Source organism: Capricornis sumatraensis, chromosome 15, assembly GCF_032405125.1.
Source record: "Capricornis sumatraensis isolate serow.1 chromosome 15, serow.2, whole genome shotgun sequence".
NCBI classification, from domain to species: domain Eukaryota; kingdom Metazoa; phylum Chordata; class Mammalia; order Artiodactyla; family Bovidae; genus Capricornis; species Capricornis sumatraensis.
Window position 1 is genome coordinate 71,631,012 of NC_091083.1, and position 16,813 is coordinate 71,647,824.

Below are 16,813 nucleotides of genomic sequence, written 5' to 3' on the forward strand. Positions count from 1 at the left end.
CGTCCTGCACTTTATACTATGCCCAGGTCTCCCGCACTGCTGTCTCCTCTGGTTCTCTAGCAGCACAACGATGCAGAGCCGTAGGGTATGTGCTGTTCTCCCCCTTTTGCAGATGCTGAAACCAAGGCTTAGATTCGATAAAGGATGTCCCCTGGTCTCACTGTGAGTGAGAGAGAGAGCTGTGAATCTGGCTTCCTCTGCCTGATGAACACACACCTATTTCCTTTCTTCATGTCTACTCCAGGGTTCCAAAATAAGAGCTCACATAACAGGAAAAATGGATTTCAATATAAATTCATATCCCTTAACTCAGACTGGCCCTTACCATTTCCTGCACTCGTGCAATGGCTCAGCTCACACGCCTGTTCTTCTCAAGGACTATTACTTCAAGCCTTTTCCACTTTCCCCAAAGCTTGGATCCCAGCTCCTCATCCAATGATCTCAGCTCCTGATTTGTAAAGCATCAGCTCCGTGCTCCTCACCATCCAATTATAGGACACACCAACAGGCTAAGGGCCCTTCCCTGCTTTCCGGCCTCCATAGGAGAGACACAGGGCCCATTGCCCTGGTTCTGCGTGGGGATCTGAATCCGCGACCGCTCCCCACCCTCTAATTTCTTCTTCTCCCTTACTAGTGAAGTGAAATTTGTTCAGTCCGACTCCTTGTGACCCCTTGGACTGTAACCCTTCAGGCTCCTCTGTTCATGGAATTCTCCAGGCAAGAATACTGGAGTGGGTTGCCATTCCTTCTCCAGGGGATCTTCCCAACCCAGGGATTGAACCTGGGTCTCCTGCATTGCAGGCAGATTCTTTACCATCTGATTCTTCCCACCAGGGAAGAGCCATCTCCCTTGCTATGCTGAGCCACAAAGGAGCTCTTGACCTGGACTTTGTTCTTACCTGAGTTTCCTTTCCCAACTCTAGCCTCCCCTTCTCCTCCATCTTCTTATCCATTCTACTGTCCAATACCTCAATCAACCCCCAGCCCCACCTGAACAAACACCCATGGGCGTCCATATTTTTCTGTTTCTTTTGCCCTCACCCCCTTGCTCCTCAAAATTCTCTCTGATTTATTCAATGTATCAAATCTGTCTTATCTATATATTCTGTTAGTATCTCATCTATGATTTATCTACCTATGTACCTGTCATCCATCTATCTTATTTATCATCTACTTATCAATCTTTCACATTCACTTTTAATCCATCAAATCTCTCTCTAGATTAAAGCTAGTGGAGGTGATGGAATTCCAGTTAAGCTATTTCAAATTCTAAAAGATGATGCTATGAAAGCATTGCACTCAATAACCCAGCAAATTTGGAAAACTCAGCAGTGGCCACAGGACTGGAAAAGGTCAGTTTTCATTCCAATCCCAAAGAAAGGCAATGCCAAAGAATGTTCAAACTATCACACAATTGCACTCATCTCACACACTAGCAAAATAATGCTCAAAAATATCCAAACCAGGCTTCAACAGTATGTGAACTGTGAATTTCCAGATGTTCAAGCTGGTTTTAGAAAAGGCAGAGGGACCAGAGACCAAATTGCCAACATCTGTTGGATCATTGAAAAAGCAAGAGTTCCAGAAAAACATCTACTTTTGCTTTATTGACTATGCCAAAGCCTTTGACTGTGTGGATCACAACAATCTGTGGAAAATTCTTCAAGAGATGGGAATACCAGACCACCTGACATGACTCCTGAGAAATCTGTATACAGGTCAGGAAGCAACAGTTAGAACTGGACATGGAACAGCAGTCTTGTTCCAAATTGGGAAAGGACTAGGTTAAGGCTGTATATTGTCACCCTGCTTATTTAACTTATATGCAGAGTATATCATGAGAAACGCTGAACTGGAAGAAACACAAGCTGGAATCAAGATTGCCAGGAGTAATGTCAATAACCTCAGATATGCAGATGACACCACCCTTATGGCAGAAAGTGAAAGTGAAAGAGGAGCGTGAAAAAGTTGGCTTAAAGCTCAACATTCAGAAAACTAAGGTCACGGCATCTGGTCCTATCACTTCATGGCAAATAGACGGGGGAAACAATGGAAACAGTGAGAGATGTTATTTTGGGGGCTCCAAAATCACTGCAGATGGTAACTGCAGCCAGGAAATTAAAAGACGCTTGCTCCTTGGAAGAAAAGTTATGACCAACCTGCTGCTGCTGCTGCTGCTAAGTCGCTTCATTCGTGTCTGACTCTGTGTGACCCCAGAGATGGCAGCCCACCAGGCTCCCTCGTCCCTGGGATTCTAGACAGCATATTAACAGCAGAGACATTACTTTGCCAACAAAGGTCCGTCTGGTCAAGGCTATGGTTTTTCCAGTAGTCATGTTTGGATGTCAGAGTTGAACTTTAAAGAAAGCTGAGCACTGAAGAATTGATGCTTTTGAACTGTGGTGTTAGAGGAAGACTCTTGAGAGTCCCTTGGACTGCCAGGAGATCCAACCAGTCCATCAAAAGGAAATCAATCCTGAATATTCCTTGGAAGGACTTATGCTGAAGGTGAAACTCCAGTACTTTGGCCACCTGATACGAAGAACTGACTCATTGGGAAAGATGCTGATGCTGGGAAAGACTGAAGGTGGGAGGAGAAGGGGACGACAGGATGAAGTGGTTGGATGGCATCACTGACTCAAAGGACATGAGTTTGAGTAAACTCTGGGAGTTGGTGATGGGCAGGGAAGGCTGGCATGCTGCAGTCCATGGGGTCACAAAGAGTCAGGCATGACTGAGCGACTGAACTGAACTGAACTCAATCTATCTCCAATCTAATGCAATCTCTTTCCATCTTTTAATCTATCAATCCCTCTGAGTTCAAGCCTGTCTCAGCCCAAATTATCAAAATCACATCCACCTTTTCAAGGACATAGTCCATATAATTTCCATTGTTCTTTTAAATGTAGTTTAGTTTCACAGTTAGTACATTTTCCATTTAAAAATGTTCAAATGGTACGAAGCAGAAGTCACTGCTGAACATGCTTTCCACTAACAGGCTCGCTTCCCGCCCCAGAGGTGAACCACTTATCTAGTTTGATGTGTACGTACACAAACAAGTGCATAGTGGCGTGTGGTTTAGTTCTGTAGTATCTTGCACACGCATGAGTGTATGCTAAATCACTTCAGCCGTGTCTGACCCTGTGACCCTATGGACCATAGCCCAGTAGGCTCCTTTGTCCATTGGATTCTCCAGGCAAGAATACTGGAGTGGGTTGCCATGCCCTCCTCCCGGGGATCTTCCCAACCCAGGGATCAAACCCACATTTCTTAGGTGCTCCCTGCATTGGGCAAGTAGGTTCTTTATCACTAGTGCCACCTGGGAAGCCCATATTGCCCTGCACAGTAATACATTGACGGTGACCAGCACCCACTCATGAGAGCCAATGTCATTGATAGCTTGTAGCTGACCGTGGTGGGAGTATTTACATCATGGGAAGAAGCAAACTGCAAGTCAGGGTTTTTCTTCCCTGATGAGCCAGGTATTAAATGTATTCTGCTGAGTATAGATATTGTCTTATGTCTGTTGGTAGATACTCGGTTTATTTGCTTAATTGTTGCAAACTGTTTAACATTGTGGACATGTACAGCTCATTTTGTCATTCCCTGAATAAAGTGTGTTCACATTATATCCTTGTTTTCACTTGCACACACAATGCTTCAATGAACCACACGGGTTTTTTTTTTTTTTTTTCCTTCATTTTTTGGACACATCTGTGAATACTTTTCTCAGAGAGTTACTTAGTAGTAGTACTCTTGGATTGAAGCAAATATAAGTTTTCTATTATAATGGACAAGGTTAAATTATCCTTCAAAATAATCACTAATGTACACTTTTATCAATAATAGTACATGTCAGATCTTGGAAACTGGCTAGTTCTTGAGGTAGATAAAAGAAATTGCTTTTATGCTAAAGTATCACTATTAGTAAAAATATAATAAGGTGATGACAATGATAAAATAATTTTAAAAGTCGTCATGAGTAATCATGTTTCCATATATGGCTGCCGGTTGTCCAAAAAAATTATATTCTAAATTTATATCTTCTTATTGCAGGAGATGTGGTTCCTAAAAGTCACTGAACTAATTAATTGGGGGTTTGGGTTTGTCCCGATACTCTGACTGATTAAAACTATTCTCTTATGGATTCTAATCTTTGGACACCCCCTGCAAATGTTAACTATAACTTTTTTTTTTGTACAGGACATTTAATTTAATCATGGTGACCTAAAATCATACTTTCCCTGTAATGGTTGTAAAGTACCATTTCCAGCCACTCAAGACGAAGTGTTTGGGAATAATTCAGGTGCCTCATCTAACGCCCTCACTTACAGACCTCCGGCAGAAAATGGGGATTGTGCAGTTTGTTTTTACGGGCTGTATTGATCTGATCTGCAGAATTTCTTTCCTCCACAGCTAAATCAGTAAATCCCACACTTAGCTGGCATTTTGCTACAGTACTTTTAAGAAGAGTTGAATTTGGAGTCATGAAACGATATATTGTCACTGTTAGTGATTCTGACACATCGCTATTAAAGGGAGTCTATAAAATTCTTGCCTGTGTGTGGAAAATCACTATTGCCAAACATCAGGGATGAGGTAACCCTTTTGAAAATAAGATATACCTCCTTGTATTCCACTGGACATCTCTTTAGCAGCCATCGAAGTGAGTTGTGTTTTTAAAGGGCACGTTTGGATTTTTCAAATTATAGGCATCACAGAATTTTTCTTCCATGATCAACCATAAACTTCTGTCTCCCTCTTCAGAATCAGGAGTTAGTAATGTAAAAGGCTCTTTCTTATCACATGATCTAAACTTTACTGAGCTGTTACTGTGTGCCATTGTGCTCTTTGTGACCCCGTGGACCATAGCCCACCAGGCTCCATTGTGCATGCTAGGTGCTTTTTCATTATTGTTCGCTGAAAAAAAGTGTAAAACCTAAAATTTGAGAATTATGTCTTAATTGGTGGACAAGTTGAGTACTTAAGCTTGAGAGTCAGCCCCTCAGATAGCTCTGAGGGACTATTTCAAAGAACTAAGGGAGGAGACAAGAAATATAGTTTTTGCAAAAACAGATAAACAGCTAGTAAGAACATCAAAAAGATTACTGTTAATTAAAGAAAAAGACATCTCAAGTTAATGAATTTAGCCCTTTTCTACATAAGGGAAGCTGTTAAGAGTCTGAGCTCATTGAAATAATTCTTTTGATATGCACCTTAAGTATCAAGGGCCTCTGAAAAACAGTATCCTCTCTCTCTTTTTATTTTTTCCTATCCTGAATCCTCTTAGGGTGCTTAGCCAGGGGAGATTACAGTGGCTGAAGGCTTGATGGCTGCAATAGCATTTGTTTACTGATAAGGCAGGTGACATTCTCTGTCCATGTTATTATCTCATTTAATTTTCACCACTACCTTGTGAAGCTTCCGTGGTGGCTCAGATGGTAAAGAATCTGCCTGCAAAGCAGATTTGGAAGACTGAGCAACTAATACTTTCTCACGTTCTTTCACTTTACTACCTGGTAAAGTATATCTCATTATTACTCCCATTTCACAGATGCTGAAACTGCAACTTAGCACATCGGTCAAGCCAGAAAGCTAGTAAGTAATGAAACCGACCCAATTCTCTAGGCCAGAGTACTGGAGTGAGTAGCCTTTCCCTTCTCCAGGATATGCCAGCAAATCTGGAAAACTGAGCAGTGGCCACAGGACTGGAAAAGGTCAGTTTTCATTCCAATCCCAAAGAAAGGCAATGCCAAAGAATGTTCAAACTACTGCACAATTGTACTCATCTCACACACTAGCAAAGTAATGCTCAAAATTCTCCAAGCCAGGCTTCAATAGTGTGTGAACTGTGAACTTCCAGATGTTAAAGCTGGATTTAGAAAAGGCAGAGGAACCAGAGATCAAACTCAACATCCGTTGGGTCATCGAAAAACATCTACTTTTGCTTTATTGACTATGCCAAAGCCTTTGACTGTGTGGATCATGATAAACTGTGGTAAATTCTTCAAGAGATGGGACTACCAGACCACCTGACTTGCCTCCTGAGAAATCTGTATGCAGGTCAAGGAGCAATAGTTAGAACCAGACATGAAACAACAAACTGGTTCCAAATCAGGAAAGGAGTACATCAAGGGTGTATATTGTCACCCTGCTTATTTAACTTATATGCAGAGTACATCATGTGAAATGCTAGGCTGGATGAGGCACAAGCTGGAACCAAGACTGCTGGGAGAACTATCAATAACCTCAGATAGTCAGATGACACCACCCTTATGACATCATCATCCTCCTGATAAAAGTCAAAAAGGAGAGTGAAAACGTTGGCTTAAAACACAACATTCAGAAAACTAAGACCATGACATCTGGTCCCATCACTTCATGGCAAATAGATGGGGAAACAGTGGAAACAGTGAGAGAATTTATTTTGAGGGGGCTCCAAAATCACTGCAGATGGTGACTGAAGCCATGAAATTAAAAGATACTTACTCTTTGGAAGGAAAGTTATGAGCAACCTAGATAGCATATTAAAAAGTAGAGACATTACTTTACCAACAAAGGTTCGTCTAGTCAAAGCTATGTTTTTTGTTTTTTTTTTACTTTACAATATTGTATTGGTTTTTCCATAAAATAAATAAATAAATAAACCCCAAAGCTATGGTTTTTCCAGTAGTCATGAATGGATGTGAGAGCTGGACCACATAAAGAAGGCTGAACCGAAGAATTGATGCTTTTGAACTGTGGTGTTAGAGAAGACGCTTGAGAGTTCCTTGGACAGCAAGGAGATCAAACCAGTCAATCCTAAAGGAAATCAGTCATGAATATTCCTTGGAAGGACGGATGCTGAAGCTGAAATCCAAATACTTTGGCCACCTGGTTCGAAGAACTGACTCATTTGAAAAGACCCTGATGCTGGGAATGATTGAAGGCAGGAGGAGAAGGGGAGATGGTTGGATGGCATCACTGATGCGATAGACATGAATTTGAGTGGGCTCTGGGAGTTGGTGACAGACAGGGAAGCCTAGTGTGCTGCAGCCCATGGGTTCACAAAGAGTTGGACATGACTGAGCAACCGAACTGAATGAGGCCAAAATGAATCCTATGGGGTTCCAGGGCACAAAAGCCTTTCTATGTCCTCTCTTCTCTGAGTTCCCAAAGGCAGATTCAAAGAGTTGCTAATCAGGGAAGGGAGGGGATGTGGAGATAAAAGAGCAGTCAAGAAACAGTAGTGCAGCCTTGGAGGCAAGGTCCTGGTTCTTCCTCAAGGGATGCATGTCATCTTTGAGCTCTTCTGCAGAAGACCCTCACCAAACGGAATGTGTTAACTCCTTGATGAAGCACTTTTCATTCCAGAGAAGGTCACAGTTCATCCATCATCACCTGGTGCTAGGTGATCTCTGGGTTGAAGGGATGAGGGCTCTGCACCTAGCCTGACTCTCACCAGCAACACTGCTGGACTAGCAGACTCCTCAGAGCCCCCTCCACGATGGGGACACACAGGTTTGAGGGCATTAGCCCACTGTGGCTCCAAGGTTTAATCCAGTGTTAGGATACAGAGGGTAGATTTGGCTTTAGTAACAGAAGTTAGATAAACAGTCGTGTCTGACCCTTTGCGATCCCATGGACTGTAGCCTTCCCGGCTCCTCTGTCCATGGAATTCTCCAGGCACGATACTGGAGTTGGTTGCCATTTTCTTCTCCGGGGGAATCTTCCCTAACCAGGCCTTGAACCTAGGTCTCCTGCATTGCAGGCAGATTCTTTATCAACAGAGCCACTGGGGAAGCCCAACTCAGGGTCAAACCCAGGATTTTAAACTTATGGTACTGAGAAATGGGGTATTTCCTGCAATATCAGTAGGCAAGAATGTCACAGTCATCAGGGATTCCAGCCCTCCAAATGTGAATTTCTGAACCCCCAAGGGTACCCAGAAAGAGCAATGCCTACTACTGCTTCCACTCCGTAGGGTGAGCTCTGAGGAACTGGGGGTGGGAGTGGGGGTGGGGTAGAGAACGTGAAAAAACTGCAGTATACTGGCCCCAGATAGCTGAAATATATATGCAAGGAGTGATTTCAGTGAGCCCAGACTCTTGCATCTTTCCATACATAGAAAAGGGCTAAATTCTTTAACTTGAGATATCTGGTTTTCCTTAATCAATGGTAATCTTTTGATATTCAGACTACCTGCCTCTTGTTGCAAACTTCTATATAACCTGATTCCTCCCTCCCATCTCCAACCCTCCTGCCTCCTTGGAGCAGTTCTCTCAGGGTTACTTGAGAGGCTGTCTCCCAAGCTTGAAATTTCTAAAAATTCCCACCAAAGAAAATATAACTCTCAACTTCCAGGTTGTGACTATTTTTTTTTTTTAGTGGACAATACCCATTCCTCTCCTAAGGGGAGCACCTCTAATTTCATTTCTCTCTGGGTCCTGACAAGTCCATAGAGTCTTTGAAGAGCAGCCCTGATCAAGAGTGAGAGCAAGGGGATAGAGGAACAGGAAAGTCTCAAACCCCGGGATGAGCTTCTTTGGTTTTTTTGGATAAGAGACTCTGCTGGGCTGTCCCCCTCCTTATCCCTCTGAGACTCGGGCAGTAACTAACTCACTGATCATTTCTGCTTTTTCACCTTAGGTAGGCAAAAAGCCATTTAAAAAAAAAAAAAAAGGAAAAAAGAGAAAAATGAAAGAGAAAACACATACGCATCCCTCATAAGCATTAAAAAATAGTATTTCAGGGAACAAAGAAAATGCTTGATCCCACAGGCAGCCCTGCTTGAAAGACATCTTGTTAAGCCAGAGCTTGTGCAAAAGAAAAAGACTGCAGTTTTCCTGGGTTTGATGTTTATCTCCAGCCGAGCACCGCCATTCAAACCAATCAAAGCTTGACTGGGTTCGGAAATGCCACACCAGCACATTCTGAATTCCTAGTCCCCCCAAAACGCTGTCAGTGAAAAACATCTGCATCTAAACCAAGACGGTTAAGAAGACAGGCACAAATGCTAATCCTGGGTGTCTATTTTTGGTCACCAGCTTACTGAAGAGCAGAAGCAGGGAAGAGAGTGTGCTTTCCTTTTATTTTTCCATTTATTGTTATTTTTTAAACCTTGGCAAAATATACACAACATAAAATCGACCATTTTAACCTCTTTCTAAGTGTTCTGTTTAATGACATTACATGCATTCATGATGTTGTGCAAGCGTCAGAAACATCCATCTTCAGAACTTTTTCAGGTTTTCAAACAGAAACTCCATACCCAGGACTCCCCTGGTAGTCTAGTGGTTAAAAACCCATCTGTCAATGGAGGGGACATGGGTTCGATCCCTGGTCCAGGAGGATCCCCCATGCCTCGGGACAGCTAAGCCTGTGCTCAAGAAGCCACTGCAATGAGAAGACCATACATCGCAACCAGAGAGTAGGCCCTGCTCTCCGCAACTAGAGAAAGGCCATGCACACCAACGAAGACCCAGCAACAACCCGAAATAAATAAATAAAATTTAAAAAGAAAAAGAAACTCCATGTCCATTAAACTGGGGTTTCCCAGGGGACTCAGTGGTAAAGAAGAATCCTGCAAATGCAGGAGATGCGGGTTCAATCCCTGGGTGGGAAAGATCCCCTGGAGAAGGAAACGACAACCCACTCCAGTATTCTTTTTTTTTTTTCTAAAGATCTATTTATTTATTTGACCATGGTAGGTCTTCACTGCTGTCTGCGGGTTTTCTCTGCCCTGGTTGCAGTGATTGAAGGTTACTCTCGAGTTGTGGTGTGCGAGCTTCTCTGCAGTGGCTTCTCTTGGGTAGCACGGGCTCTCGGTAAGGGGCTTCAGTACCTGCTGTTCTCAGGCTAGGGCGCTGGCTTAGTAGTTGTGGGGAACTGGTTTAGTTGCTCCTAGGTATGAGAGATCTTCCCGGACCAGGGATTGAACTGGAGTCCCTTGCATGGCAAGGTGGATTTGTAACCGCTGGACCACTAGAGAAGCACCCCTCCTCCACCCTCACTCCAGTATTTTCGCCTGGAAAATACCATGGACTGAGGAGCCTGGTGGGCTACTGTCCATGGGGTTGCAAAAGAGCTAGACACAACTGGGTGACTGAGGACACGCACACTTCCCCATGATCCTTGGCAACCACCATTCTATTCTCTGTCCCTGTGAATTTGACGACTTTAGGTACTTTGGCTAAGTGGAATCACACTAAGTTTGTCCTTTTGTGATCAATTTATTTCACTTAGCATAATGCCTTCAAAGTTCGTGCTGTAGTACGTGTCAGATGTCTTTTCCTTTTATGGCCGAATAATATTTCATTGTGTGTACAAACCACACTGTGTCTATCCCTGTGTCTATTAATGGGCATTTGGACTGCTCCTACCTCTTGGCTACTGTAAATACTACTTTTATGAACTTTGTGCACAAGTATCCATTTATGTCCGGGCTTTCAATTTTGGGGGATATAGACCTAGTAGTGGAACTGGTGGGCCCATGTTAAGTCTATGTTTAATTTTTTTGAGAAACTGCACACGCAAGAGTGTGCCTCTCTTAATCTTTCTTGAGTTTCTTTTCTAACGAGCTCAGCTCCCTGGGAAGTCCTAGGTGAGGGGCACACCGGAGAGGTCATTGCCAGAGGAGTGCTGCTACTAAGGGTCTTCCAGGGAAAGATGTGCAGTGAGGGTGGCTGTCAGCATCCAACTGGTGAAGAAGATGCCTGCAGGGAAAGAGAGCAGCTGTCTCCTGGGGTCAGAGATTGATGGCAATTGAATTCATAAAAAGAGGGCATTTCTGGGAGCCTTCAGTTCAGTTCAGTTCAGTCCCTCAGTCGTGTCCTACTCTTTGCAACCCCATGAATCGCAGCATGCCAGGCCTCCCTGTCCATCACCAACTCCAGGAGTTCACTCAGACTCATGTCCATCAAGTCAGTGATGCCATCCAGCCGTCTCATCCTCTGTCGTCCCCTTCTCCTCCTGCCCCCAGTCCCTCCCAGCCTAGTAAATGTTAATACCAAAGAGCCTGTGTTTAATCCCTCAGTCAGGTCCAACTCTTTGTGACCACGTGGACTGTAGCCTGCCAGGCCCCTCTGTCCACAGGGATTCTCCAGGCAAGAATACTGGAGTAGGTTGCCATGCCCTCATCCAGGGGATCTTCTCAACCCAGGGATTGAACCCAGGTCTCCTGCATTGCAAGCGGATTCTTCACAGCCTGAGCCACCAGGGAAGCCCACCAAAGAGGCTAAACTGGTAGAAAAAACTATGTCTAAGGCAAAAGTGATTACTTAGGAATAGATATGGCTTTTCTTTTAGGAAACCAACAATGATGATTTGTTGATGTAACCAAGTAGGACTCTAAGGGGCCTTCCTGGGACAGGCTTTCCCCCATATCTTCTGCTTTATCTCCTCTCTGAGGAGATATCCTCTCTCTGAGTTGTTTTACTGATGTGGAAAACTTCTCACCAAACAGAAGATGTTAACTACTTGATGACTATGAGTACATAGCCTAAGGCCTCCCGGTACCCAGGGACTGATAATGTTAACTCCTGTGAAACCACCCTGTTTTCTCACCATCAACCATCAAGGCATGCCAGTCTTCCCTGGGGTTGCAGGGATGGGAGATTGCCAGTTATAGGGGGGAAATACATCAAGTTGGCCCTTTCCTTACCAGGGGAAACAAGCAGAGGGGCATACCTCACACCACTGCTTGGAGAAGGAAATGGCAACCCACTCTAGTATTCTTGCCTGGAGAATCCCATGGACAGAGGAGCCTGGTGCGCTCCATGGGGTCATAAGAGTCGGACACGACTTAGTGACTAAACCACCACCACCAGCAGCTGGGGCCTAGGGGTCTGTGCTATGAACATCATGCTGCTCCTGCTAAGTCGCTTCAGTCATGAAGGACTCTTTGCAGTCCCATGGGCTGTGGTCTGCCGGGCTCCTCTGTCCATGGGATTCTCCAGGCAAGAATACTGGAGTGGATTTTCATTTCCTCCTGACCCAGGGACCGAGTCTCTTATGTCTACCTGTATTTGCTGGTTCTTTATCACTAGTGCCACATGGAATACTATTTTTTAATTCCTATCTAGGAAAATTTGGCAAATACTGCTTTACAATATAAAACTTCTTAAAGATAAATTCAGAATGCTATGTTATTTCACTATGCTCTTAGAAGAAAAACAATTTGCATCCTGTCTCCTTTGGTTTTTTATTAAAAAAAAAAAAATTCTGCCCTTCATCAAGTACCCCCCTACTTTCAGCACACTCTTCTGTTATCTTGTCAGTTACAACTCCTGCAGAAATAATTATGATGTGAATTACCAATGTATTTGCATATGAGCTACCACATTTCTGGAACTTCTTCCCAATGTTGATTGCTGCTACTGCTGCTTCTGCTAAGTCACTTCAGTCGTGTCTGACTCTGTGCAACCCCATAGATGGCAGCCCACCAGGCTCCCCTGTCCCTGGGATTCTCCAGGCAAGAATATTGGAATAGGTTGCCATTTCCTTCTCCAATGCATGAAAGTGAAAAGTGAAAAAAGTGAAGTTACTCAGTCATGTCCAACTCTTTGCGACTCCATGGACTGCAGCCTACCAGGCTCCTCTGTCCATGGGATTTTCCAGGCAAGAGTACTGGAGTGGGGTGCCATCACCTTCTTCTATGTCGATTGAGACCCTAAAAATGTGGAGGTTACAGTGTTAAGCATTTTCCCTATATCGTATCAATTTTTTTTCTCATTAGTTCTCTGTATCTGTGAGCCTGTTACTTTTTAGAAATTTGTTTATTTTATATTGGAGTATAGTTGATTAACCGTGTTGTGTTGGTTTCAAATGTAGAGCAAAGTATCATTTAATTCTCAAAGCATCCCCTAATGTTGGTTTTATCATTCCCATTTTTCCCATAGCAAGAAAAAGAGTGTCCCAGAGGTTGAATAAAGTTCCCAAAGCCTTGATGAGCTATTAATCACACCAAGGTGTTAGGCTTGGCAATAGCTCTTCCAAGTGGTACCCAAAGCCAAAGACTCAGATGTTGCTCTTACACTCATAAGTATCTGTAACTGAAGACTTTTTCAGTTGTAAGTCACAGAAAACTCAATCCAAATTGGCTTAGGCAAAAAGGGAATTTATTGGCTTATATAACTCAAAACTCCATGAGTAACAGCCTTCAGATGTGACTCAATATAGGAGGTCAAATGATGTCATCAGCATGTATATATACACATCTATGTGCCTCTCAACTTGAATAAGTGATTTTTCTGTTTTGTTACCATCCTCAGGTAGACTCTCCTCCTGCCAAGTGGCTGCTAGCAGCTCCTTCTAGCTTTATGTCCAATGGAAACGAGTCCTATGTGGTCATTGCCATATAGTCCGGAGGGTTTTCCTCATCAGAGAGACTTAGGACATGTGTCCATCCTTAACTGCAGCCTGGAGTGGCTGTTCTTTGGGTTCTGTGCTCCACACAGTTGAGAGTTAATCCTCTGCAGTCTAAAAAGTAGGTACTATATTATATCCATCGTGCGGAAGAGGAAGCTGAGTGATAGGAAAGTGAAGTGACTTGTCAGAGCCTGTGTTAAAGGTAGGATTGAAACCCAGGTAGACTGCATCCTGAATTCTTTCTCTCTCCTACCAATACCTCTCGAGTGCTCAAAGCTTATGTCTTTGCCTAGGGGCTTCCACTGTGGTTATGACAGCAAGAATACGTCACACAGCGTGTCATAAGTATTAGGTGTTACCTTCCAGGAATGGCATTACTCTTCGGTGCTGATCCTGACAACAGGTCCATCACACACATTACACCGGCAAGTTGTGTACTGGTAGTCAGGATTCAGCATCACTGCTCTCCTATCCTGGGTGATCTCGCAAAAATCTCTTGCCTTTTCTGCATCCTATACTTCTCCTTTGCATACCGAAGGCATGAAATAAATGCCTGTGAAGGAACATTACCCACTGTGCCAAGACTGAAGAACAAAAAAGGTCCAGGAGAACATTTTTGAGATCCTTAGAGAAGTCAGATTCTCATCAGGGGATGGAAGTTTATTAGATAATTATGTTGAGGGTGTACACAGAAAGATATCAGGACAGGAGCCAACTCTAGGAACCAGGAGTTAAAAATGGACTTGAAGTATTCACATATTAGGATTGATCAGGGGAGAGAGAATGTTCAGGGCAATGAAGTATGTTCCTGAGGCACATGCGTCTTTGTGAGGTTGCATCTGAAGGTTAATTCCTCCAAGTCCCACCCATAATCTGCTTCTTTCAGGAGACAGAGACTTTGCCTGCCTCATAGCTTTGCTGCAGGCAGTTAAAACTAATTACACTGATGGGAAATTTTCATCTACATCAGAAAGACAGAGAACTTCTTTCAGATGTGGCAAGTGTTAGACACACTTGCTGCTTTCACTCCTACTCCCTCTGTCTGTGGAAGACAACACTAATCAATTACTGCCTCTTTCCCACTGGCTTGGACAAAGCTTCAGAGTCTGCAGTACAGCCTTCTCCTTTGGCTACCTCATGTGAAGAGTTGACTCATTGGAAAAGACTCTGATGCTGAGAGGGATTGGGGGCAGGAGGAGAAGGGAACGACAGAGGATGCGATGGCTGGATGGCATCACCGACTCGACGGACGTGAGTTTGAGGGAACTCCGGGAGTTGGTGATGGACAGGGAGGCTTGGCGTGCTGCGATTCATGGGGTCGCAAAGAGTAGGACACAACTGAGCGACTGAACTGAGCTGAAGCAGCCAGTACCAATCCATTAAATGTGGTGCTTAAGATGCAACTGATTTCTCAAACTGGCTTCTGGGTTGTCTCATCTACAGTCCTTTTTAGAACGTAACCTTAGGATTCTCCAGTAGTTGGAGACAAAGTGGTCTGAGCCTTGATTTTCAGACCCAGTGTGAGATAATATGAGCTGCAAAGACAGAGCCAAATATAGAAGTTTTGGGCACGTGCCCATAGAAGGGTTGGTAACAGCACCTGTTTAAGGCGATTGCTTTGGGTCAGACTGGGATCATAGGGAGTCTCTTAGACATGGCCAGGGATTCTCCCACTCAAATCTGTCTGGATATACTATAAATGGACTTCCACTGTCTCCTCAGGCGTCTGGTGTATCATTTCAGCTTCTTGGCTTTCATTCAAAATAGATCTTAGGTACCGACAGGATCTTGTCTACCCATCCTTTTTCATCATCCATGTATCATTATAATCCACCAGTTTATTAAGAATTAATAGATAATGGGCTGGCCTTGTTTCCGGCCCTCTTCAGCTATGTTTCAGTGGTCCAGGGAAAGGACTGCAAGTGAGGGAGCGCCCTGCCTCCCTATTTATATTTAATCAGATGTTGAGAGTGCAGGATCTCCAAGTTGCCAGGGTCTTAACTCTTAAAGGGACAGTCTTTTGTTGGAAATACAGTAATAGTGAGTGTAAGGAAAAAAAGAGCAAATGAGACATTTGCCTGTTGTTTTGGTAGTCATCTTGCCTAAAGTGAAACAAACACAGACTATAAACTCTAGTGTGAGATTCGATCTTTTAGTTTCACGTTGAAATAACGTGGAAAAATGTGAGACTTAACAGAAAAGTTTAGGTTGTCACTGTGACTGCACCATAGTAAAAGTGGGCTATTAATTGTCTGCTCTTCAGAGAGAGGGTGGTACAGAGAAAAGAGATTTTCAGTCTGGTATATGTGGATTTGAAATATATATGAACTTGAGCTTCATCACACTATATATATGAACTTGAGGACATTACCTTACCTCCCCTAAGCCTTGGTTTCCTTTCCACAGAAGCTGGAACCACTTGTTATTGTTTAAATTCTTCAAATGACATTTCTCCAGCAAGACAAAGGAACCAAGATATTATGTGAGTCACAGGCCATCTTATTGAAACAGAAATGTAGGTGATAGTGTATATATATATACATATATATATATATCAATGACAAGAGCCAAGATAGAGCAATTAAAGTCTATTTTAAAATCAACTGAACAAATTGGAAACTGGGGACTAGATTTTATTAGGGCACTTATAGTTACATCTGGAGAAGACAATGGCACCTCACTCCAGTACTCTTGCCTGGAAAATCCCATGGATGGAGGAGCCTGGTGGGCTGCAGTCCATGGGGTCGCTAAGAGTCAGACAAGACTGAGCTACTTCACTTTCACTTTTCACTTTCATGCATTGGAGAAGGCAATGGCAACCCACTCCAGTGTTCTTGCCTGGAGAATCCCAGGGATGGGGGAACCTGGTGGGCTGCCGTCTATGGGGTCGCACAGAGTCGGACACGACGGAAGCGACTTAGCGGCAGCAGCATAGTTACATCATTTCTACTGCAGGACAATGGATTCTCAGATGTCTACCTAAGGGGAGGCTGAACAGAATAAACAGCAGTCTTGAACTCGTTGTAACCCTAGGGTTTGCCCATAGATGTGCTGGTCAAACTACAGCAACTTTTCTTTCCAGATAATGGTAATCATTTTGTGTCATTGAATTCATATCATACCTAAGAAGGCCAGGACCACTGCTGCATAAGAAATAATACACTTCATAATTGGACATGAAAATTTTTTTGAAGGGCAGGTAAGTGGACTAGGTGGGCAGACATAGGATTTTAAGCCTGGATATTGCTCATCCTGGGAGCTGGGACCTTACTCAGAGATGTCCAAGCGCATGAGGCTCAGAGCTAGGATGCTCGCTTCTCTCTCAAGATGAGTTCATCCTCTTCCCTTTAGTGGGCATGACAGCCAGGTTGCATATTTCTTTCCTTTTCTCTCCAGCTTGGCTACTAGGAAGCAGAAAGCAATTACATGAGGCTCTTTTGCTTTCCTCAGTCTTGCTGTTTTTGGA